The 24816-nt window shown below is 48.6% G+C and overlaps 1 protein-coding gene and 1 long non-coding RNA gene across 15 annotated transcripts in view; both read right to left on the bottom strand.

Annotated features, from left to right (window-relative positions):
* ADGRB1 (adhesion G protein-coupled receptor B1) overlaps window positions 1-21908 on the bottom strand; it is a 259849-nt gene extending 237941 nt beyond the window's left edge. For 7 of the 13 annotated variants that reach the window (XM_048048948.2, XM_066990793.1, XM_066990795.1 and 4 more), the window contains exon 1: window positions 21193-21908. The gene's annotated coding sequence lies outside the window, so the exon portion shown is untranslated. The remainder of the gene's footprint in view (window positions 1-21192) is intronic. The other 6 variants (XM_048049003.2, XM_066990796.1, XM_066990800.1 and 3 more) reach the window with 1 other exon arrangement.
* Window positions 6516-18556, bottom strand: LOC136789813 (uncharacterized). Of its 2 annotated transcripts, none has more exons than XR_010828847.1 (3): window positions 17155-18556; window positions 17006-17068; window positions 6516-8984 (listed from the first exon to the last, which is right to left on the bottom strand). It is a non-coding gene; the product is annotated as an uncharacterized lncRNA (long non-coding RNA). The 2 variants fall into 2 exon arrangements; XR_010828846.1 differs by having other exon boundaries at window positions 17006-17093; window positions 17212-18556.
* Window positions 21909-24816: the final 2908 nt, after the last annotated feature.

The following is a 24816-nucleotide window of genomic DNA, read 5'->3' as shown; positions in this document are numbered from 1 at the left end:
ATTTGGATTTTTTTCCTGACCACAGATGCTTTATAAGGAACTGCTGTGATTTTACTTAAGTGGGGTGTGGAAAACTCCATTTAGGTACACAGGCAAAAATGGTCCCTTGCCTTCCAAGCAAACAAGATCAAAATGTAACTATATCTATATAATAATAATAATAATATTCTATATATAAATATAGAATATTTATTTGGTTTTCCTAATCCACCAGAGAAGTATTTTGTCATAAATGCACACCCAGTGGAGAACATCACAAACACACACCCAAAAGAAAGGCAACTCACAGAACTTTTACCTCTCTGGTTGATAATCCAGGAAATTAGAAGGGTATTTGTTTTAGATGGGTAGAAGGAAAATCCTTCATAAGTGTAAAAAGCCAGTGGGACTCGTTAGTGCAGGTCATGGGAGGAAAAGATACAAAGTCATTCTTCACACTCTGATTGGTCATTAATGACTGGTAGTAATTAGTAACATTAGTAACCTTTAAGTACTGCCTTTAGTCTTCACACATTCAGCTCTAGTAATAAGGTGTTTAGCGTAGCAGTAAGGCTATTTAGGATTAAAGAATACTGGTTCCTAACCTTGGAGCTTTGGGTTGTGGAAACATCACCATATTGAAAGAGAATACCCTTTTCCAGGTACAGGAAGAAATAGAAAGTGCAGTTGATCAGGACTTGCATGGCAAATGCTTTTGCCATTGCAGCTGCTCTGCATCTTGTGATTTGCTATGCCTATTTTTATTTTTTTTTTCTTATATAGCATTTTCAGAAATCAATTTTGATGCAACCATCAACAACATGTTCTGTAAATCTTCCAAAATCCTTATCATCCCAGACATTCACCCCTGACCACCATCTGGTATTTCTCCTTATCAATTTCTTTCTACAGATGGAGAATCTCCAGATTTCAGAAATCTGGTGAACTTGGATTGGGACTAGGAGGAGAAACATGGAACAAATTTGCAGCTGTAAGAGTAATGTACTGTCTCATTTTCCTTCTTTGCTACTGGTAGCTTATGTTGATGATTACTTTGATGATAAGTGGAACATTTGGAAAAATGCTTATCAAAAGAGCTGTAGGTCTACTATTTCATTGTACAAGGCATCCTTTTGCCTCCCTCTAGTGACAAGGACTTGGGTAGAGGCTGAGGGATCTCAACCTCTCAACAACTCAGGAGGTCAGGGTGAAGGAGCAAGGCCCTCAAAGCCAGCAGCTGAAGATTCAGTTCTCCACAGAGAGCTTCACCAGGACCATTGTGCCTGAGACATTGTGAATATATATATATATATATATATATATATATATCATTACCTATTCAGCACTTGACTTTCTGTTCTGATCAACTACTCACAAAAGGAACAGGATTAAATATATGTATATGTGTATAGCACACAGGTAGAGAAAGACATACACACACGTACATGCACCCAAGGCTGAAATTAGACTTCTGAAATCCCAATATCCTTATCTGCAAATATTGGTATAAAACCAACTTAACTACTTTTTTAAAAAAAGTTTGGAAAACTGCTTGCACATGTTAGTATTATATATGGACTTACTGAAACCACTGTATGGTTGAAATGATTGTGATTCATGGTCTGTATTTTATCAAATATAATTTAATATATAATGCAACTGAAGGGATCATGAGTATCTAGTAGTCAAAGAGAGTTTGGCAATGATCACTGGCTAAAAATTGGCTTTGAGATAAGCTGTTATGAATGAACAAATGAGTTCACAAAATACTCAAAACATTTTCCCAACAGACTTAAGAAAGAAAGAAAGAAAGAAAGAAAGAAAGAAAGAAAGAAAGAAAGAAAGAAAGAAAGAAAGAAAAAAGATATTAAGTTAACTGGGTTTTTGAGTAGTAATTTTAACTACTTTTTTCTGATATTTTTCCCCAACAGCTTGGAAAACATCCATCTTGAAAAGATTAGAACCTTGTCTCTGGAACAAGTTGCATTTTAAAAATAAAATTGCCTTTCACATTCATTTCAAAATGCCTCTTTCTTCCCAGTTTCAGCAGAAGAGCTCAGGGGTTAAGAGAGCTGTCATAGGCTGAGAAACAATTCACAGCCTTGAGTTTGAAGCGGTTGCTTAGCAGTAAAAGGCTCCTTACACACCACTCCCTGCTGGAGGTGTTCACTATTTCATATATATAGTTAGCTATAAAGATCATATGTAGGAATATATAAGAAGATATATTAATAGGAGCTCCCTCTCAGAATCAGAGTGTTGAGTATAACTGCAAAAAGCCAAACACTTTCAAAAGCAGCAGAGCAATGTACAGTCAGGGTCACCAGCTCAACCCAGCTCAAACAAATTGATGGTGGACACAGCAGTAGATGCAAAAATCGACTGTTATGAAGCACCATTCTGAAGGAGATTTTCAGGATAATTTCTTCAGCTCAAGCAAAACACTGGGATGGCACCAGGTGTAGGCCATTCTTCATTAAATATTTGCTTAATATAAATATGTTTATTCCAGAAGGGATCATTTTGTTCATGTAGTTTGTCCTCAGGCAGAGTGAGGCCATTGAATTTCACCCAGGGTTCTCTGCACTTAGACCAGAAACCCAGGGTTAGCACAAACCACACCATACTTTACTTCTGTGTTTTCTGACAGTCCTGTGAGCCATTCAGTCGCAGTGACTTGCTGCAACGACAAGATCTTGGATGCTGTTTAGCCCATAAAAAAGCAGCAGTAACAAGCCTTGCAGAAGGAAGATTGGTATTTATCCGCAAGAGACAGCTTCCTTTGTACTGACCCAGCCCGTGAGTTTGCACAGGCACCAGCTATCATTTAGGCTCTTATGCTTGGCAAAGTTGTTAATGATTTTCTCTTTCTAGTCAGTAGATCACAGGCAGGAGCCGGCTGGCTTTTACTCGGACCAGTGGAACAGGCTTTCCATAAACTCCTGCTCTCTTTTGGACTATTTAGGTCGGGAGTTTAATAACACTTATCACAAGCAAGGGGTCATGTCCTGCCGTTTAAAGTCAGTGCAAACCAAGCACGCTGCCAGGATGGACAGCTCCTCTCACCCTGTTAAAGCTGGGCTGAATCACAACCTGTGCCTGAGTGAACAACTCTGCAATATGCAGCCAAATGCTCACAGTGCATCTTGAGCGAGTTTTGCACAGAGAGCTTTTCTGGTCTAAGACAGGAGATAAAGGAATGGTGCTAATTCCCTCTTTTCAATGGAAAACAGACTACACTGTCCTCAGTCTATCAGGCTTGGCTTGCTAAAAATCAAGAGGTCGTAAGGAGCTGCACCAAGCTGCCATCGCTTTGACCCTGCCACACATCATTCTCCCTGCAGGTCGAAGGGCTTCAAGCCCTGCCTTTTATCACCACTGGAGTGAGTTGGGCAGGTCTCAGGACCCCCTAGAAAGCCTTCTGCCCACATCATGAGTTTGCCTGGGCCATGGTTGCCATGTCGCAGACTGCTATGGGGTGCAGAGGTGACCAGAGGAGCTGTGTGCTCTCCTTCCCCCCTCCCCTCCCCAGCCCACCATGCACACCATCACCCAGCTCCACAAGAGTGACGTCCACCCCTGACATCTCAGGCCAAGCACACTAGCCAAACTGTGGCTTCCAGCCGGGTTTGTCCTGCCGTGCCCTTTCACTGACGGGAGGGTTTAGGACAAAAGCTGAGCCAATTTCATTGACCAGCAGCTGGGACACCCCGGCCAGTTGGCGAGTGGCCCCAGCACGTGAGGGAGCCTCCGTCCCCAGACACAGGGCAGCTCCTTCCCCTCTCCCTCCATCTCTTTGCAGCCATCCCCTTCCCAACCCTCTTTGCGAGGAGGAGACCAGATGCCACCAACACAAGGGAGGCAGGGGACAAGGACAGGAGGTGGCAGCTGCTCTTCTGAAGACGCCAGCCTTCACCCTGCTGCTGACCCATGCTGAGACTTACAGCATCCTCCCCCTTTTCCATCCCCATTCCCTCCTGCCCCAGCAAAGCAAACAAGGCAAAGGGCCCTGTTGTTTTAGACCCCTGAAGGAAAAGGAAAAGGAAAGAGCAGCCCATCCTCCCCGGCTAGCATGTGACGAGCCACAGAAGAGCAGCGCTGCTGCCAAGCCTGGTGACTAAGGCCAAAGAGAGAGGAGATAGAGGAACACAAGGGCCTGCTTGTTTCGGTTTTGTTTGGGGAGTTATTTGAAATTCAGCAGCGACTGGTGTTGGAGAACAGAGTCCACTCAGAGCCTCTCTCTTCCTATTCATCCCGGCCCGGCAAAGCAGGGAAGGGGGGGACATAGGCTGAGGAGCAGGAAAAACAACCAGGCTCCTTATAATAATGCCTGCCTGGTAGAGGGTGCCTCTGCCCATGGAGAGGCATTTGAACCTAGACTCCACCAGCGTCAGAGGCAAGTGGCCACAGGACGAAGGCTGCCCACAGCAGCCTGACTTTGAAGCCTGAAGTGCGTCTCTCCTTAACAAGGTCTTGGCAAGACCTACTGTCTCCTTCATGAAGGCCAAGTGACTTTTTCCCTCTGTCCCATTTACCCCAGGTGTAATGTAAGGGTAATGCGGGCTTACTTAGATAATCGGCACGTTCTAACCTAAAAGCTGTAGAAGAATAAAGTCACCCTTAAGAAGAAGAAAAACAGAGGATTAAGACACATGTTGGGTACAAACAAACAACTCAGCTGGAAAAAAAAAAAAAAAAAAAAAAAAAACAGTGCCAATCTAGAATTCACTGGGGAAAGTATTTCCAAACATAGGAGGACATTAGCTTTGGCCATATTGAAAATATTGTGTGCATATTTCATGCTCAAGTTCAAGATGAATTCATGGACAGGCAGGATTATAGGGAAAGACCATTAAGATGACCAGGAGAACACAAGCCATCAGAAGATACTGGTGTATTTGGCCTTGCAAAAGGAATGTAAACAGAAGATTAAAACACTATACTGTAAAGCAAAGAAAGAAACAGCAGGGAAAGAAAGACTCTTTACACTAAAGTGCTGTGATACTATTAGAATAAACAGGCTTGATTTGATAAATATAATATATATATATATATTTATAGGTTGGGTTTTCCAGCCATCACAAAAGTCATAGACCTGTACAATCAGCCCTGTATGACTAAAAAGGGAATCCCCTGCTCCCGTTCAGCTGGAGTTCACTTGGAAGGCAGCTGGCTTCAAGAAATGCCCTTCCACTTCTGTCCACTTCCATTTAACGCAGAGATGGAAGCAGCTTCACACCTCTGCAGCCTCCATCTACACAGCCAAGCTCAACAGGGGCTTTTGCATCAGTGTTTGTCTCTGTTCCATGAGATGCCTGCGGGTGTTTTCTCCCAGGTGTTTGGTGTGTCATCAGCAACAAGGTGAAAGTTTTCCACTCTAACCTTACATTAAAGCCCCCGGTACCTCAAGGAACTCCTGTGACATTCTAGAGACCTGACAGCTACCTTCTGCAGGCAGGAGAGACTCCTTCTACTTGTTTATTCACTTTTACTCCAGGGTATTCCATCTCTAATGCCTTATCATCAAGGATACAGCCATTTTAGGGGTGCAGGGCAAATACCAGAGAGGATCCTTATCCCTATAGGATATCGCATGATGTTAACAGGCTCTGTTCAAATGAGTGGGTCCAAGACCAGCAGCGCTATTCTGACCATAATGAACTATCCTGGAGCCCTCCTTCTCCCTCTCTGAGCCTCAGACTCTTGGGAAACCTTGTTGAGCACCTCAGTACTGGGGACAGATACCTCTTGTTCATGCTTTCACTTCCCTCCTGCACTATTTTCCTCTCCATGTTGAGGTGAATAGATTTGGTAGAGATGAAACTTTCTCCTTAATACAGCAAAAACCTCTGCACATCAGCAAGTCTGACTCCAGAGAAATAGAACAGAATGCAGTATCACAAGTTGGAAGGGACCCACTTTAAATACAGCGATCCTTAATCCTCTCCCTTCAGTATTACCCCATGATGTATCTTCACCCTTGTAGGGGTTCTTTGATTTTTTCTCATGTAGGTGTGACTGTCAGCTTCCATCCCACGTTTAAATCTCACCTACAAGTCCAAAGTTCCCGTTGGCACATTACAGCTGCTTAATTTTAGGCAAATTCCTGTTTAGACTTCCAAAAATATGACTCTCGATCTCCACGCTCGCCATTAACTTAAAGGACATGCCCTTTCCAGCCAGGATGCTGATAAATGGGATTATGGTGCCAGAGAGACCTTCATTGCCTGTGAACTGCTCCTTTCAGTTTCTAAGATGCTGCTGTTAGAGAAGCAGAGCTCCTTGGAGACTGAAAGAAAAGATGTGAAGGCGAATACTTCACTCCTCACAGAGACGGTATTCTGTCCTTATTACTGCTGGGTAATCCGCTGGTCCTTTTTGGACATACTTCTGCCCACGGATTCTGTCACAGCCATGGCAGCACTCATAATACCTGGTATTCTTTTGGGAAATCAAAATTCCTGGAGTCGTGCAATTTTAAAAGACAGATTATATTAAAAGAAAAAAAAAACTAGTAGAAATTAAAATAAAAAATAAAAAATTATCCCAGCTGTCATTGTTGAAAAAAAGCTGTAGAGGTTGACTACAGTTCAAATTTCAGATTAATAAAAAAATACAAAGGTAATAAAAATAAAATAAAATTCTAAGCAACTCAAGATTTGAAGGGGTCCAGTTTCACACTTTTCATATATATATATATATTATTTTGGTCATTCTACATAAGATTAAAAGGTGAACAGCCAACGACATAGATTTCTCCATTCAAATCCATGCAACAATCAAACAGGACTGCACAATTCACAGGTAAACCCTGCCTGGATGCACCTGTCAGAGGAACAGTGTGACCCTGTTCAAGCAAAGTGCCATCCCTCCTCTTCCAAAGCCTCACCCGTGCCTGGCACCATGCTTGTTCCTTGGCACTGCCTGCTACTTTGGTCCAAGTGTCCCTTGTCACCTTGTTCACGTTGCTATTTTAACCAGAGTATCCTGTATTACCTTGTTTGCATTGCAATAAAGCAAAAATAAATAATAAAAAAAATCAATAGCATAAACAGAAAAATAGAAATTTAAAAAAAAAAAAAAGAAAAGAAAACTAATTAATACAAATGGAGGCTGAAAATATGGATAGCCCACTGAAGTCCTCAAGCAAATGGCTTCTTCTCAGGAGATTACTGGGGTAGACGCAGGCACATGCATTTTATTTATAGCTCTAGTTTTACCGCAGTCACTCAGTCAGGCATGGCCAGGACTGTATATAGGCAAATGCAGTTCACTTCTCCTCTTCTCAGTTTTAAAAGGCAGCAAACATCTTGTCTAGAGTGTTTGCTATGAATTTTATGAGCACAACTTAATCACAGAGGTAGAAAACAGTTGCTCGAGCAACACAGCTGCAAGAAAGGAAGGCAGATCCTCCCATTGCTGCCCTCCTGGTGGGTGAACCGTGCTGTGGAGCAGGCAAAGAACAGCAGCCCAGTGAGCTGTAGAGAAATCCCCAATTTAGACCCATTGGCAGCCCAAGTTTCAGCCCATGGCCATGCCCTGACACATTGTCTGTGGTCTCCAGTGCTGTTGCGCAGCTCAGACCAGAGCTAAGCCCAAAGGGCGAAAGAGTGGGGTGACAGTCGCACTGGAAAAATCCCTTTGTGAGGAAAAATAATTTCACCGGATCTTAGCTCCCATCATTCCAAGGAGGACCCTGGTTCCCCATTCATTTCAGGGCCCTGTGTCAAGTCTCCCTCGTATGACGTGCTCCATCCACCACCACCCAGGAGCTTCAAAATCAGGGCAGGACATCTCTCTACTAGGTTTGCAGTCATCATGGGGACAATCTACCACTCCTGCTCTGCAGAAAAAAGATAACAATGATACCTTCTGACCTTGCAAGTGTTGACTTTCTATGGCCTTGTCTTCCCCTCTCTGATGTACATAATTCTGCAAAGAGACCACTTAAATAAAATCAAACAGGGCCAAAGCTACAACACCACTTACTGAGATGCTGTGTGTGATTATCAGGCTCTAAGTAAAGTCTAGTCCATCTTGCTGTCACCCTGTTCCTTCTCTTTCCTGACATGGTGTCTCTCTCTCCCAACCTTTATTCTCACTGTTGTTGAGACAAAGTGTTTCTTGAAAAAGTTAAAAAGATTTCTTGGAAGGAAAAAAAAAAAAAAAAAAAAACCTTCCCCATGATCTCCACTTGGTTTTCTTCTTCTTCTTGAACTTTGCCATTGAATTTAGAGGCTGTATCCAAGTCACATTACCGTGAGAGGACCCACACAAAGGCAGTAACCTCAGCTAACCTGTTGACCACCTGCACCTTGCAGCTACTTTGACTTGCATTTTTCCTCACAGACAACAGCCCTCTCTTCCTATCCTGCATTGTGGTAGGTTGGTAGAAAGCATTTTCATTCCTGGCCACCCAGGAATAGATCTGGGCCAGCTTCATCCCCTATAAACAAACCTGCACTCTGCAGTCACAGATGTCATCCCTGTCATTTAGATCTACCTTAGTCTATCTGCTGGCGTGAAGCAAACTGGAGAGGAATCAGAATCTGCCTGACACAGCAAATCTAGGGAGGAGAAAGGGGGAATCAATTTTTTTTAATACGTGTTTGGCACTACATAATAGATATAAGTCTAAATGCAAGCCATAAAGTTGGAGAGGCTTGTAAATTAAATCCATTCTGTCCCTTTTAACTAAAAAGTGACCTTACCATAGAATTAAATGTGTTTTTTATCCAGTGATCTATGGAGCTGTAAAAGTGGCTGATTGTTGCAGTGCGGTGTTATAGGACAGAGAGGAGCCCCCAGATAGGCATCTCCACACAGCTCAGCACATGTTCTGCTGCTTGCCTTACAATTAACACAGGCTCACTGTACGGGTAGAGGATTTTAATCTTCTCCCTGCCAGGAGAGGTGGCCACGTCTCTGCTGAGAGCAGTCCCTGTCTATGCTTTTCCTCCAGGGTATGTCCAGGCACCGTGTGGGAGAGCGCTGCTGGAGAAGGGCTGCAAAGAAATCAGGGTGTGTTCTGAAAAATCAGACCGTCTGCTCAAATGCAGGGCAGTTCTGTATCTTTGTCTTATCCTTGTTTAGTTTACAAGGCCCTAGCTACACTGCAAGAGGGGGGAGAGGATTAGAAAGTACCCTGGGGTTCAGCAAAATGCCATAGTGGCGGAGAAAAGGGGGGTGGGACGTCCTCGATTGTTCATGTAGGGATTCCATCCCCCTGTTCCAATAATAATACAGGAGAGTCTGAAATACAAAAGATTTGACATTGGATTCCAGCCCAGAGGACACAATTTAGGATGTTCCTGAATGCTTTTAAAAGGCCAGAAATTATCAGGCTTTGTCTCAAAAGAAAATATAGTTTCGAAGCCTCTGCTGGGTTACAGGTTGGCATTCATGCATGCAGGCTATCAGAGCCTGCAGGAGACCCAATGCTCCCAGGAACATAATCAACACAGGATTGGAGGCTGTTCGACTTCCAATCAGCACAGCAGCAAAGAAAATCACTTCCCCCATGCCATGGGTGAAACAGATGCTCAGGGAAGTCAGTGGTGTGTTTCCTCATCACTACTGAGAAGTGCTGCAAAGGAGGAGCCAAGATCCTTCCCAGCTACCGAATGTCACTGAAGCTTGGGCAGAAAAGTGCTGCCAGGTCCCTCCCTCCCTCCTGTCTCTTCCATGTGTGCACGGGACTGGGGTTGCACTGTGAGCCAGGAGCCTCCATCAAATGGCGAGAGGACTCAGGGACGCAGCCCAGCTGAGCCACCACCGTGTTGGGGACTCATCTCAGATGCCACACGCCACTGTGGAACACATTGACCTCAACTGATCGTGGGCCAAGCCACTGAGAGTAAATCCATGCTGCTAGCAAAGATTGGCACACCCCAGGCTACCCTCAAAGTCTTTTTCTGAGATGTGGTTTGTGAGTACTGCCTGCCTCTCAGCCTGCTCAGTCATGCCAATGGCTCCCTTCTCATTTTGTTCTTTCTCTTTCACCTGGTCGCCTCTTATTTTTAATTATTTGGCTTGACAGCTGCATTTTTGTCTGCAGCTACACTGTTGAACCGCACAAAGCCTGGCCACAAGAGCTGTCTGATGGTCATCCACACTACTGAGCTGTTAGCAAAGCAATGCCAGGTGCTGTCCAGGGGACAGCACGGGCCAGGCATTATTACTAATAAGCTGCATGAACAAGGCTAAGCTGCAGGTGGGGAGACAGAAGGAACTTAGTCCTGTGGCAACAACTTGCATGGTGCTACTGGACTGCAGAACAAGCCTTGGCAAGCATTTCTTATTAACATTAGATGTGATATTTCATTGATTGCACATCAGCAGGGATTCAGATCCCTGCACACCCTTGAGATTCTAGCACAGCAAAGTACTCACAAGGAGTTACCAGAAGGAAAAGAAACTCTGAAGGTTCCCAGGTGAAAACTGCCTCCACTCTGGGAATAAGAAGGAAAGAGATCTTTAAAAAGTTGGTTGAACAGAGCACAAAAATGCTCGGCCTGTGTCAGAGCTTTTCTCCTAGCTGCCATGGAGCTAACAGTATCTACCATATCTACCCAGGCTTCCTCAGCATTCCCCCACCTTTAATATTTACCACTGCCAGAACTTTTCTTCTTCAAGGGAAAGAATACTTCATATTTTACCAATCCTCAGCCACTTGTGGAGTCTCCGCTTGCTGGAGTTATTGAAATCAAGGAGAATAACCACTACTCAGTACTGGTGGCTGTGCTGGTCTGGGCTGATGTGCTCCACTTCCTAGCTTTGAATACCCATCACACCAATGCAAAAATGCCTGACTTTGTGCTGTTACCATTTCAAGATAATTTATGGTCAACTTTGTCAAGGCCCAAATGCTGCAGCCATACAGAACCTGCAACAGATCAAGTCAAGAACATCTGGAAGAGGAGACTCGCCAGCAAGAGTCCTTGACTCCAAAGGAAAAAGAATAATGTTAATAATCAAAGCTTAGAAACTGCAGTTGGATTCCCACAGACAGAAATTTGGCTTTTAACATACCAGCTTTCTGTCAGTCTGGAGTTCTCCCACCCTCGTTACTTTTGCCACTGTAATACCAGGAGGCGCCAAGGTTCAGGTGCCACTGTGCAAAGGAGGACCGACTTCCTCTACTTCATGTACCACCAGTCCAAATATCCCAATATCCCTGAGACTGAAAGTTCTTAGGAAAAGGCACAAATAAAGTCATAGTCAGGAGATGCAACAGCTCTCCAGGAGCTTCACGGAGTGATGGTGCTGGGCTGGATGTGGAGCAAGATCAGAAGACAACTTGATACTGGCCTCATCCCTGCCAATGGATCATTTTACAACTAATTAAAGCCACAGAACAACTGGCTGTCTCAGTGCTCAAGAGCTCTACATTGGCCACAGTCATGATGGATGCTGTACAACCCATGGTGACCAAGTGATGCAACCCTAGAAGTGTTCATCAAGAAAAGTTCAGAGACTACAGTGTTGGCCAACAATTTGGGAAGGAATAAAGCACAGTGACTTTACCTGATTTATCCTGTGGATTGCCCAGGAATCAGCCAGGCCTGTTGCCACAAGAACAGAGAAAATAAGGCATAAGCAGAGGCTCAGTTGCCAGCATTTGACGAAGGGCTGGCGGTTGGACAGAACAATTACACCTCCAGAGTCACCTTCCAGCCCAGGAGCCAATTTGCACAGCTGAACCCTGTTCCAATTACTCCTTCTCTGCCTGTCTGTGGGGTTGTGGCAATCAGACTGACACTTTCAGAAGGGGACTTCTGAGTGGCAGGATGCTCTACTGGGCTCTGAGTGGAAAGTGTGGTCCAGCAGCATCATTAATTCCCTACCCCATTTCTGGTATTTGCACTGGGGTGATTGATTTCCTTCCTCCCCCCAACTACAAATAACTTCCACAGGGAGATTATGCTGTCTGCTCTGTAATCAACAGCAACTTCAAAAGGGCTTAGCACTAAAAGAAAACCTCCGAGGGCCAGCATTAAGTGAGAAACAAACACAGCATTTGGGTTGTAATTTGTGGTGGGAGGCTGGGGTTTTAATAACCACATCGCTACAGCGTGCTGTGCACCTTGCAGCTCCTAAACTGCATTTGTGAGTAGAGGAAGTTGCAGGAAGACTTTTTTTTTTTCCAGCCTGTGTGAAATGCTGAGCATCTGACACGACGTGTCTGGTTGTGCCTGGCAGCTGTATTTAGCACCAGCTCTTCTCTCACTTCCCAGCACTGTCACCTGCATGCAAGCACAGCCCAGTGACCAAACTCCAGCATGGGGAAAAGTCATGTCCTATTTAGATCCACACACCCTTCTGACAGATGACTTGGGCAAGGGAAGGAAGGTGAGAAAAATCATTGCCTTGTCCCACATCCCCTCACCACAGAGAATGGAAACCACTGAGAGTTCCTCTATGAACATGTTGATGACCTATTAGAGATAGGAAGGAGAAAGGTTTTACAGCTCCCTGAAGCTCTTCTTCTTCTTTCATGCTTTGCTTTGTCTACAGTCTATTATGTAGGGACAAGGAAGGACCTTTTATGGGGAATTCCCAGACCCCAGAGCAATGGGGGAGCACAGTAGGGCTATCAGACCATGGACTCCCTTGGAGCTTGTCCTGGGAGACTCCAGCACTTTTTTCAGGACAACTTTTAATATCCTGCTCACCATGTCCAGGTCAAAGCACACTAGGGCTGAGCTAGGCAGCTCCTGAGGACAACTTAATCCAACGGGATCATCAAACACTGCAGCACTCATGTCCCATCTTCAGACAACCACATAACCTTGAGGTTGAAAGGGACCTCTTGGCCAATCCCCACGCTCATCTTCCTCAGTCTTGGTAGAGGACAAGGCTCTGGACTGAGATTACCCCACCTGGGGGCTTCCTACCAAAACCTCCCTTTCCAGTGGCATTTTCGTGCCTGCAGGCATTGCCCCTGTTGTCCAGATGGGTGCCTTGGGTACACCTACAACTACAACTCCCATGGCACAGGATCCTTATATTTCCATGCATCCTCCTTAGCTGGATCCCACAGCTTAGTGGCATTTTCCTGGGATCTCTCCCTGCTTCCCCCTTGCCCTCCCAGCCTTGCTGCTCTTCTGACTGCCACCATCTCTCCTGCTGGTAGCAGAATCATCTCCATCTGGAGAATCTGGAAGTCCCTACAGCATTGTTATCCCTATTAACATTTCTAAAAACCCCGAGCTGGCAGGAGACAACAAGTCACACAGGACAGACAACGTTTTATGTTGTTCATATTGTTATTTTTTAAGCATTCAGAATATGCAGCAAACATTTATTGGCTATTTACTTATTCCTTCAGAGCTGCTCTGCCCCAGAGAGCAGTGCAGGATGGGCAGCACATCAGACCCCTGACTAACCCTATCACTGCCAAACTCCTTCCCAAGCCTAGATGATGCCAGGACAGTTCAGCACTGAGCACTGGGGAGAGGTTCCCTGCCACTGCACATTTAACATCACCAGCCACCCAGTTGTGCAGGCTGCTAGGTTACTGAGATCCTTCTATCTTCCCATCCCTGATTTCTGCCACTGAAATCACAGGCTCTGCTGTAATTACATCCACAGAGATACACTCTTGGGGCACATGCAAGAACCGAAGGCTTTCCATCACCTGCACATGGTGAGCTTGCACCAATCAAAAAAGCAAGATGCTCACCCTTGCCCTTTTCTTTGTATGCATTAAGGTGAGGAGCCTTTTTGTCAGTAATTAACCCTTGCTTCATCTCAATAGGGCTGATCAGATTGTAGAGCAACATCTGAGAAGTGGAGATTAGCTCACCGACCTCTTTACTACTTAAGGCATCAGTGCGGGTACTCAAAATCAGATTTCCCTTTCTTTACTGGCATTTGATTAAAACCTTTTCAAGCAGTCCTTTCCAAACTCAAAATGCTTAAATCAGGTGACAGAGAAAACATTTGGGGGTCTGGGAAATGACAACAGTGTGTCTCAAGTGCTGTCAGAAGAAAAATTACATCTAGAAAACATGTGTAAGTGTGTGTGAGTTTGCACCTATGAGTGCATGTGCACTAATTAAAACTTTGGTAGAGCTGACCAGAGCATGGACCTGCAGAGATAAGCAGCATGGCTCAAAAAGGGGGAAAGTATTCTTCAACTTGCAGCTGAGTCCAGAAATAGATTGTGAGAGAATCAATTTTTGCTGCATGCTGATTTATTTAAACCTTCCGCGGTGGCAAAGCCCTCTATAACAAAATATCTGATTACAGGACTATGACCATAAATCCCACACACCCTCAAGCAATGGCCAATGAATAACTGACTTGTTAAGGGAACGAACCCGCGCAATGAATAAATCTACCAACAGAGTTTTCAATACAAAAGACCCCATTGGGACAAATTTCCTTCTGAAGGTGTATCGACTTTCATTTGCAGGAACCAGCAGATATTTGTTTCAAGAAGAAGATAGTCATTGCTAGATTGCTGCTAAACAATATATGGTTTAAACCAGGCTCCTAACCCAGGCTTAATCTACTTTTATATCAGCAGGCTGGACTATACAGCTAAGTGTTTTGCAGGACAAAATATTAGCCAAGGTCTCCTGAAAAGCATATGCTTAATCCAGAGGGCACCCAGCAAGGGGACAGGAGACTCACACACTTCCAGGCTCTCAGTCACAGGGAGGCATTAAGAAAATAAGAACTGAGAAAGGACAAGGAAACATGACTCAGGACAAAGGTTTCAGGGGAGACACTCATTCACTCAAGACACAAGAATAATTAATGCCTGGTGCTTGGTGGATGTCATTCATCTCGCAATCCCAAAAGGAGGAAATAAAGGTTGGCCAAGTCCATTCTGGCACAGAGCCCCACCAGGGCCTGGGGAACAGCACCAGGTAAGGAAGAAATCAGGCATCCCCTTTTTACAGATGAAAACACCAAAGTACAGAGTGACCACTGCCTAAATTAGCTGTGACCTGAACCTCTGGGCTGAGACCCACGATTGGCAGTGGGAGAGATCACCCTTGGCCCTTAGTGGATTGCACCACAGCATCTTTTAAAACCATATCACAGCCTTTTGTGTTGGGTAGCCCAAACTTCCAGAGGCTTACGGAGCTGTAAGCTTAAATGATCAGCTGAGAGGTCCACAAGAAGATAGCAACACAGATGGGACAGAGAGAAAGTGTTTCAGCTCAAGATCCATTCTAGCATGGAAATCATGATGGCCCCTGTCCCAAAAGCATTTAGAGAGAGAACTATGCTAACTCTCAATGAATATGGAACAGGTTCGTCTGCCAGGAATGGGATAGTCCTAATATAGAACCATTTTGCAAACAGCAAGGACTTTGTTACAGGCCAGATGAGCTCAATAAACGAGGAAATATCTCCATTTTTGAAAGCCAGCCTGATAACAGGCAGGAGACAAGGTGAGCAGGCAGCTGGGAGTGTTGAAGTGGTAGGATGAGCTATCACAAGGCCTGCCTCAGGCCAAAAGTAGATGTTCAGGAAAAGAGCTTGGCAATAATATATACTGCTACGTGCATGTGACATGCACAAAATGGTGTCCCAAATACGTGCAGGTTTCCTCCCTTCTTGTCTCAGGGCACATTGGTCTGGCAAGTAGCAACTCTACCTGTAGTAAAACAACCCCTAAAAACTAAGATGTTCACTGGAAAGAGAATTTTGCATTTTGTGAATCCTTCTTCAGATATGTACTTCAACCTAACGCAGAGCATTACAGCAGATTTCAGCCATTTGTTTCATTTTTTACCTCCCAAAATATTCTAGAAAGTCCAGATTTCCTGCTCATTCTTCCCCCAGATGTCATTTTCTCTCCCCAAGTCCCGTTGTCCCAGGGGTAAGGCACAGCACCATACATGACAAAGCTTGCAGTTTCAGTGGCTCATTTCTTATCAGCTGGCCACTCCTTGATCAATGCTTTATAGAGGGATATTTCAGAAAAAAATAAAAAATGCAAAGGGAGCAGAAGAAGGAAGGTAGGAAACTATCCCTGGTTTAATTCTGATAACATTGCTGGGGGGCGATCTGCTCCAACAAATTAAAATCAGCAAATCTCCTCTCATTTTCTCTGACAGAGGTAACCAATTTAAATTTTCATAAAGGGGGCAGTGATGTGTGTCTTTGCAAGACAGAGTCACCAATCTAGCAGCCCTCTGATTTAAAACATCATCTTTCTTTTCCTTTTGTATTTATTTTTTCTCCTTTCCTGAGAGCCTTCTGGAGCAACACGACAGATTATCTCAGCATAATCAGACCAACACAAAACCATCTCTCTAAAGCACTGCGAGGAATTTCTGAGCCTGAGATGTGGTGGCGAGCAGACTTTCAGAAGGGACCTCATTTGCTGTTGATTTTCCTTTTTATTTGTATGTGGTTTGTAGCCTCGTCACCCCACCAACCAAATTAAAGAGCCCATCAGCACACGGAGTGCCTCTAGGAGAAAGAGAGGTGCGCTCTCCACGTGGGCTAGCCTGACAGATTGCTCTCTGAGTGAGAAGTTTGGTTTCCAGTTTGTCGTTCTTTATACTGAATTGAAACACAACCAATATTGGCTTGGGGATAGTGTGCTGCTGTGGAAGAGTGGCCTTTCAAGTAGTAGGAAGTTTAAGAAGGGTTATGAGGTAGATGGGACTGCCTGTGCTGGGAGGCTGGAGGATGCTGAGGGTTGGGACGACATTTTCTGGTGGCCCTGACCTGGAAAATCAAGGATTGCTACAGCTCCATGGTGTGGTTTTTTGGGACTTAGAGAGCTGGGCCCTGGGAATCTGGGACCTGAAGGGCCACGTGCAAAAAGAATACAGCTCAAGTGAAAAGGGACCCTGCCTCTCCAGTGCAGATGAGGCACTAAAATTCTCTTTTCCTTGGCAGAGACAGAGTTCAGAGCAAAGCAGGAGTTCCCTACCCCACCTTGGTTGAAAGAACTGTGCCCCCAGCCCTTTTATTCCCATGCTTCAGAGCCCAAAGCCCCCAGCCCACCTGAATATACGGATGGGCAACTAATCCCCACCACCAAGTCACGCACCTCTTATCTGCTCTCACTCAGGCACAAGCATTCCACAGCTGTCCTCTTCCAGCCCAGCACCTCCTGCAAACCCCAGACAAGGGGAAAACTGAGAAGATATGGGGAAGGAGCTGTGAGAAGGACACGGGAGATGCACCAGGGACCCTTACACTTCTCCTGCAGCCTTTCTGATACGTGCTGCGACACCGAAAAAGACTCCTGCAAACCTCCAGGCCAGGTGCCAGCTCCCTTCACTTCGAAGGCTTGCTCGGGGATGTGAATTTTCTCCGAGGGGAGGAGGCGAGGTAGTTACAGAGACAGGCTGTCATCCATCTTGAAGAAAATACTCCGCTCTCGTTGCACCCACCCAGGCGAGGTGGCAAGCAGGATCAGGCCCAGGGAAAGGCTTTGACTCATTTGTTTACCAGCACAGGTTTCCTGAAGCTAATTAATGAGCAAAGCTGATAGCCTGCAACAGGTATCGATGGCAGGGGATTTCCTGCATGCAACACCAGCTCTAGGAGAAGGTGAATTGGGATGTAGGGTCTTGCTGCTCCCCCCTGTCCCTCTCCAAAAAAGGGGGGCAAAGAGAAGCCCCCTGCAGCCACTGGGAGCCCCTCCATCACCACCTGGAGCAATGACAGAGCCCAATCCCTGCTGGAAAACCCTCTGAGCAGAGCCCAAGCACCCTTCTCCTTGCTTGTAAGGACCAAGGGACCATCCACAGGCTGGGGTCTGGGGGCTGCATCCCCCCTCCTGGGCACGGGGACGAGCTGCGGCTGTGCGCACAGCCAGGGAGAGCCTCGAGCAGCTCTGCATTCACGGGGACGCTGCTGGGGAGGAGGGGAGAAGTGGTGGTGGGGAGCAAAATGCATACACGGGAGGGGGTGTGCATGGAAAAACAGAGGTTGGGGTGTGGGGGAGAGCAAAAAATGGCACGAGAAAATGTTTGCAGAGGGGATAAACCTCCGGTGGGGTGAGAAGCAGCCCTGATTGCAACCCCCAGCAGCAGGTTGTTAGTTTTTTGTTTTTATTTTTTTTTTTTGTTTTTATTTTTTTTTGGGGGGGGGGGTGCAAAAAAAGAAGAGGAGGGGGAGACACAGCTCCGGAGGTCTCTGCCGAGCATCCCTGCGCACCGGGGGCGGCGGGCGGCGATAGCCGGGCTGCGAGCGCCACCTCCCCGCCGCTCGCCGCAAGCCCCGGCCGCCCCCGGCAGCCCCCCCCCAGCGCTGAGAAATGGCCTGGGCTGAGGACTGGGGAGCCAACAGGACTCTGAGATCTTTTTCGCGATGCCCCCAGCCTTTTCCCAAGCTCTCCCGACCGAGCCGGAGAGCCCCGATGCCATGGGAGGGTGAGGGGGGGTGTTGCAAAGTTTGGGGTGCTGGTAAAAGGCGATTTTCTAGGGGGGGCTGCGATAGGGTAAGGCTGTGTGTGTGTCCCCGTCCTTCCTTTCCCCCTTATGCCCCTTCTGCATCCCTGCAGGGCTCTCTCCTTGGTGGCAGAGCAGTGGGGTGGGTGGGTGATGCCCCCACCCCAGGCTGCCTTTGGCTGTTCCCCAAGGACTGGGGTTCAGGCCCCCCCCCCCCCCCCAATCAGTACAATCACACACACACTGACACATCCAGCACACCTCCCCTGCCTCAGTTTCCCCCATCTAAGAGGAATAGGTGTGCAGAACCTTCGTTGGCAGCAACCCACCCCTATTTGCATCCAGTCCTTCCCCAATCCTGACCACTTCTGATGGGCAATTTTGGGTTGTGAGGCACAGGGAGAAGGAGGAGAGGGGCTTCAGACCTTAGCCCTGCCCCTGGGACTCTGCAACCCCATCCCAAGTACTACAGGAAGGGCCTGGAGCCCTGCTCCTGCCTGGCCTTCCCCTTTGCCCTCCGCAGCAGAAGTTAGCGACGAGGATGCTGCACCCCGACCCTGCCAAAGCATAGCAGAGCCTGGGGGTCCCCTTCCTGCCCGCCCTGTGCTCCTCATTCCCCTCACCTGCAGCTGAGACCCAGTAGGATGGGATGTCCTGCCTGTCCAGAGCCCCTGCCTGGCTCAGCCCCGCGGTCCCCTGGCAGCACAGCTCGGCTGAGCCCTGGTGCAATTCCTCAGCAGCCTCCCAGGGTAAAAAAAAAAAAAAAAAAAAAAAAAAAACACCCTGCGCCCTCCCTCCTCTTCCTCACCAACGTCTTGGGCCCGGTACCGGCTGCGGGCCCCAGGTTAATGAGTCATTAATTAATTCGGGACCCACTTAATATGCACGGGGAGTTGTTTGTTTCCTTTAGCAGCCGGGGCTTTGGACTAGATCCCAGCTCTGCGAAGCCTCCAGCCTCGTCTCCCAGCTGATAATAGATAACACAGATATTTTGGCACCAGCCAAAGCAGAGTCATCATCATTAATACACAGTCCTCCCTGCTACACGGCGGAGGTCGCCAGTCAACTCCGAGTGCCCAGGGCTCATCCCTCCTGGCTTTCTTTAGGCTTTGCACTGCCAGGAGGGAACAAACCTGGAGAAAATCAACAGGTAAAGGGGCCAGGGATGTGCGCCCCGGACCCCGGCACCCTCCCGAAATGCTGTGGCTTTCCAGGTGGCATGATTTTCGCAGGCAGGTTTTGGCATCTGTCAAAGTAGCTTCGCTCTTCCTCGCTCCCCCCACCTTCCCTGTCCTGCTCCTCCTCCTCCTCCCTCAGCCATCAGCTGGCCCCAGAGCTCGCCAGCCCCAGCGGTGGAGCAGGATTGTGCCCAAAGCCCTGGGAAGCCCCAGCTTGAAAGGCTGGCGAGGGACATGGAGGAGATGGGGGGAAAAGATCTTTTTGCCCTCCTCCTCTTTGACCTTGCCTTGATATTTCCCCCACCACTACCACCTCCTCTCCGTGCAAATGATTCACAGGGGTTGTTTCCTCTGCCAGGGCAGGAGCGGGGATGCGAGCATGAGTCACGAGCTGGAGGTACCTGGCAGAGTTGATTTGCAGCCCGTGCCTCCGATTGCCGGGGAGCGATGCTCCGTCTCAGCCAGGAGCAGGACACAACCGGGCTGAAAAGTCCCTTTGAGCCCCCCCCCGCCCAGCTGCTCCCCCCATGCCCCGCTTTTCCTTCCAGCCTTGGCAGAGGCATGGCTGAAATACCTCCCTGCGAAAGTCTGAGGCTGCATCAACAGCCACCCTCCGTCAGCGAATGTCAGGCCGTGAAAGGGAAGGGGGCGGTGGGGGAAGAGGGAGAGACAAATTTTGCGATTCATTCCCACACAGGGTGATTCAGAACAAGATGCTTTGTAATTACGCATCCCTGATGGAGACTCCTTCTCCCCCCCCCCCCCCCCCCAACCCCATCCCCATAGGAAAGGGGAAGCTGTGCCTGGGTGCTGACATCCCCCAGGAGCCCCAGAGCATCCTATGTGTGTGTCTGTGTGAGGCTCTCATCTCTACATAGGCTAAAGGCTAATTTTCTCCTACGGTGTGAAGCAAAGTGCAGATAAACAGCATTAAGCGGGGGGGGGAGAAGCTCGTTGCCTCCCAAGCCATCGCCTCCAGCCCTGAGAAGGTTTTGTGAGTGGCAAAGCAAGCAAGGAAGGGTCCCCCCAAAAACTCCCCAAGGGAGAAAAGGAAGGCGAGGAGCGGGGATGGGGGCAGGATTCGTGCCCAGGGCAAGCAGCTGCCTTTCCCTCCGCGACTTTTTTTGCCAACCTTGCGGGCTGAGGAGTCCCGGACCCCAGGGCTGCCCACCAAGGCACCGCGGCTTCGCAGCACTTCGCAGCTCAGCCCCGGCTGGCTCTGCAGCTCTCCGCCGTGATCCCCCGCTCCCCTTCCCCTGCCTGGCTGCCTTCTTCCCAAGCAACAACCCAGTCCCCAGCTTGTTTCCCCAGGACATGAACGCATTTCTCCCCCCCAACACCCCGCATCCTGCAGGCACCGATATTTTCCACCGCCGCCCGATGCTTGCCCGCAGGACCCGCATGCACGAAAGTTAAAACTTCCCGTGGCAGGGAGCGATTGTGCTCCATCCGTCCAAATTGCCGAGCGGGCAGAGGGGGGGCCGAAAACCTCCTGCCGGGTACTGTTTCCAGGGGCAAAAAGCAGAGGAGCCCACCGCTGCCCACCCCCAGGGCTGGAGAGACCCCCGGTGCCCGATGCAAGGCGCATCCCAGAGAAGTCGCGTCCCCCCCCATCCCTCCCCGCTGCGGGAGAAGGAAGGGAGGCCGGGGGGGTCCCTTACCTTGCGGAGCTCCCCTGGTTTTATATCCTCCTTCTTCCCTTCGTCAAATTCCAAATGGAAAGCAGCAACATATCCAGGGGTAACCAGACCAACATTGGGCAGCTCGTGAAGTCCAAAAGGCAGAGCTCGCTCTCCCTCCGCTCCCTCCACTCTTGCCTCTACATATATATATACATACACACTTAGACGTAGCTGTGTGTATGCCGAAGAGAGAAGGGGGAAAAAAAAAAATACCCTAAAAGAAATGGGGGTGGGGAGGGAAAGGAAGGAAGAACCTTTGGTGTCTCTGCAGACAGGCAGGTGGAAGAGAAAAGCTGAAAATAATTAAGCCGTTTTTTGAGGAATCCTTAGGAGCAGGGAAAAACACAGTTGAAAGCCAGTAAATCATTAGATCCAAGCAGACAATCAAGTCTTCTTCTTCTTCCACCCCCCCACCCCCCCCCCCCCCCAAAAAAAAAATATACAGCAGGGTTCAGAGTAGCTTTCCCAGCAGCGGAGAGAGAGAATAGTCTTCTGCAGAAAGATATGTTTGTTTAAAATCCACTCGTCTGCTTTTCTTGCTTTCTCTCTCTTCTCCCCCCACTTTTTTTTTTTTCTTTTTTTTTTTAAATTCTGCTTCTGAATCTCTCTCTGTGAAACTAGATCCAGTCTTTGTAGCCAGGGGCTGCATTAAGGATTACATCAGGCTTTTATAAGCTTTCCAGATCACACATTAGAGTGAGAGAGAGAGAGAGAGAGAGAGAGGGGAGGGAGGGAGGGATGGGAGGGAGGGATAAAATGCACACACACATCCACACGCACACGCACGGATCGGAGCTTTGTAAAACAGGCAGCTATAGGCAAGGACCCGAACTGCCACCGTATCGCATCGGGCACGCTCTGCTAGCCTATAGGAGGAGAGGAAGGATGGAAGGATGGAAGGAAGGAAGGAAGGAAGGAAGGAAAGAAGGAAGGAAGGAAGGATGGATGGATGGATGGATGGATGGATGGATGGATGGATGGATGGATGGATGGATGGATGGAGCAGAGGAGCCAGCGAGAGCCGGAGCACGTTGGCAGCCGGGCAGCGCAGCCTCCCCGGAACAGCTTAGCCCTAAGCGGGGAGCCAGGAGGTGAAGAGGGAGCAGGGGTGGTGTTGGTGGGGCTTGGGGGGGGGGAGGGGGCAATAGGGGCTCTGCCCCCCCTCTCCCCTCCTTCCCCAAATCCTACAGGGGTTCAGCGCGGGGAGAGGTGCCCGCAGAGGGATGCGCAGGGACCCAGCTCGCTGCCACCTGGGTGATGGGGACAGGGAGAGGGGGCTGCTGGGGGGTCCCTCAGCCCCCAGGCACTGCTGACAGCCTGGGACACGGGGCAGGACAGGGGGGGACCCCCGGGGTAGCAGATCCCCCCTTCCCCACCACCAGATCCCCTTTTTTTCCCCCCCTAGCCCTGCAGGAGGACGGGGGCTGGAGCTCCCCACGCAGCCCTGCGTGGCCGTGGATTTGCACCACTGTTTGCCCAGGCAAGACACAGAGACTGCAATTAACCCTTTCTTATTTTTTTTTTTTTTTTAACGCTTTCCTACCATCTTTCCACCCCCAGCAGCTCCACCATCACACAGCCTGTGCAGGGAGTGGGGGGGTCTCACCCCAGCACAACACCACAGGGTGGGTTTGGGCTGGGGGCGGGGGGGGTAGAGAGAGGTTGAGCAGATAGAGGAAAGGGGAACGTGGGATTTTGGGAAAGGTCCCTGCTGCATCCCCGAGGCTTTGGGGTGAAGGTGTTGCCTCCGGGTGTGCAGCCAGGGGGAGGTCCCCGGTAATTAGGAGCTTAATGAAGGAGGGGGGGGGGGGGAAGGGGATGAAGGGGAGAGGGAGCAGGGGGAGGGCGGGGGGACTCCAGCATCCTGCCAGACTCCAGGACCTGCCCCTTGCCTTTAACCCTTCCTGCTCCACGAGGCGGAAAGCAGCCCCTTACCCTGCTGAAGCCACCTCCCTCCGTCAGTGGAGGGGCACGGACCAGCCTCATGGGGCAGAGGCAATGATCCTGGCCCCATCTCCTTCTCTTTCTGCTCCAAGGAAGGTGATGAGGACCCCGGTCCCCTCTGCAAATCCACCCCAGGGGCATCTCCCTCCTCCTCCCTCCTGCCTCCATCCCCAACCCATGGCCTTCTGCCCCTTTCCTCCCTTCCCTCCACCACATCCAGCCCTTTCACCTCCATTTCCATACCTCCAAACCCCTTTTATCCCCCCAGAAAACTTCAGGGGACAGGAGAAAAAAGAAGAAATCGTTCATCTCAGAGAGCTGAGCAGCAAACCCTGGCGAGGCAGCCTTCCCCCGTCCCCAGCCAGCACTGCAGCACTGCTGGCCAAAGGCATCTGTGACATCTCCAGTTAAGCACCGACTGGAGCAGAGGGGCAGCTGGGGCCTGAAATGCTTATTTTCAGCCGACAGGCGGCTATGCTGGATTAGCACGGTGCATGCTCGGAATGGAAATCTCTCCCTTTTGCTCTCCAGCCTTTCGAGAGTTTGGTTGGTTGGCTTCTTTTCATCCAGGAAGGCTCCCGTGCACCTCCAAGTCAGTCCCCCAGAGGTTTCTCCTCCTCTTCTTCTTCCCCAGTGGCACAACGGGGAGCAGAACACTTCTATGGGAAAAATGAGTAGGGGGTGGCAAAAGGATCCCATGCACAGCATTTGTGAGCCCCATGGGGCATCTTGGCCATGCCTTTGGGTTGTGGGGCACAAGGGGGCACTCACCTTCTGAGCAGCTTAGATCTCTCCTGTGTTGTAGGGCAAAGAAGCTCAGCACAAGGGAAAAACAAACAAACAAACAAACAAACAAAAAAACACTAGAAAGTGTCACGGACAAAATTAAACCCACTTCCAACCCCCACGGCTGCAATGGGGCAGAGTGGAAATGTCAGTTGGTGGGAATGTGGAGCTGGGCTCCATGCAAGGGAAAAAATTCACTGCAGCTCCTTTCCATGCAGCCTCGTGTGGAGAGGTCCATGAACCCCCAGGCCCTCATTTAACAGGAGCAGAAACATGACCCATGATTTAAAAATGTAGAAAACAAAGGGCCGATGGCCTGTTTCTCGTCAAGTACCCCCTAGGGAGAACTGGGGGTAAGCTGCAGCAGTGAGCAGTGCACGTGAGGAGCTGGGGCTTGTAACTGCCTACAGTAACCAAATGTTATCCCTCCTTTGGTCTCTTTGGTTTTGGACATCTCTGCAGCGATTAAGGGGAAATAGCTTTACCATAAGGCACTGGGATCTGTGAAACTCACTGCTGCAGGACACTCCTGCGGGCAGGGAAGTCCACCAGCAGGGCAGTAGTTGCTCTCAGCTGAGCAGGTGTCACCAAACCTGTCTGTGAGCCCTTCCCTCCATCCCATCATCATAACTCAGATGTAATCCTTGGGGGAACGGCCTCTTCCATAGCAGTCTTCCTCCAAGCAAACAGTTTGGAGCTGTTTGCCAACCATTTTCCATCCTGGCCCACTAGTGTGGGGAGGAAGAGCAGACCCTGAGTCCGCAAACACAAAGGGGAAGGAATATCAGGTGGAAAATTACTTTAGTGTTCCTTTACGCTGAGAACTTTAGGGTCAAATTTACACTTGGGTCAAATTCATTTTTGGTAGGGTCT

This window comes from Anser cygnoides, chromosome 2, assembly GCF_040182565.1.
Source record: "Anser cygnoides isolate HZ-2024a breed goose chromosome 2, Taihu_goose_T2T_genome, whole genome shotgun sequence".
Lineage (NCBI taxonomy): Eukaryota > Metazoa > Chordata > Aves > Anseriformes > Anatidae > Anser > Anser cygnoides.
The sequence above is the reverse complement of the archived record's forward strand: the minus strand, read 5'-3'. Positions and strand labels throughout refer to the sequence as shown.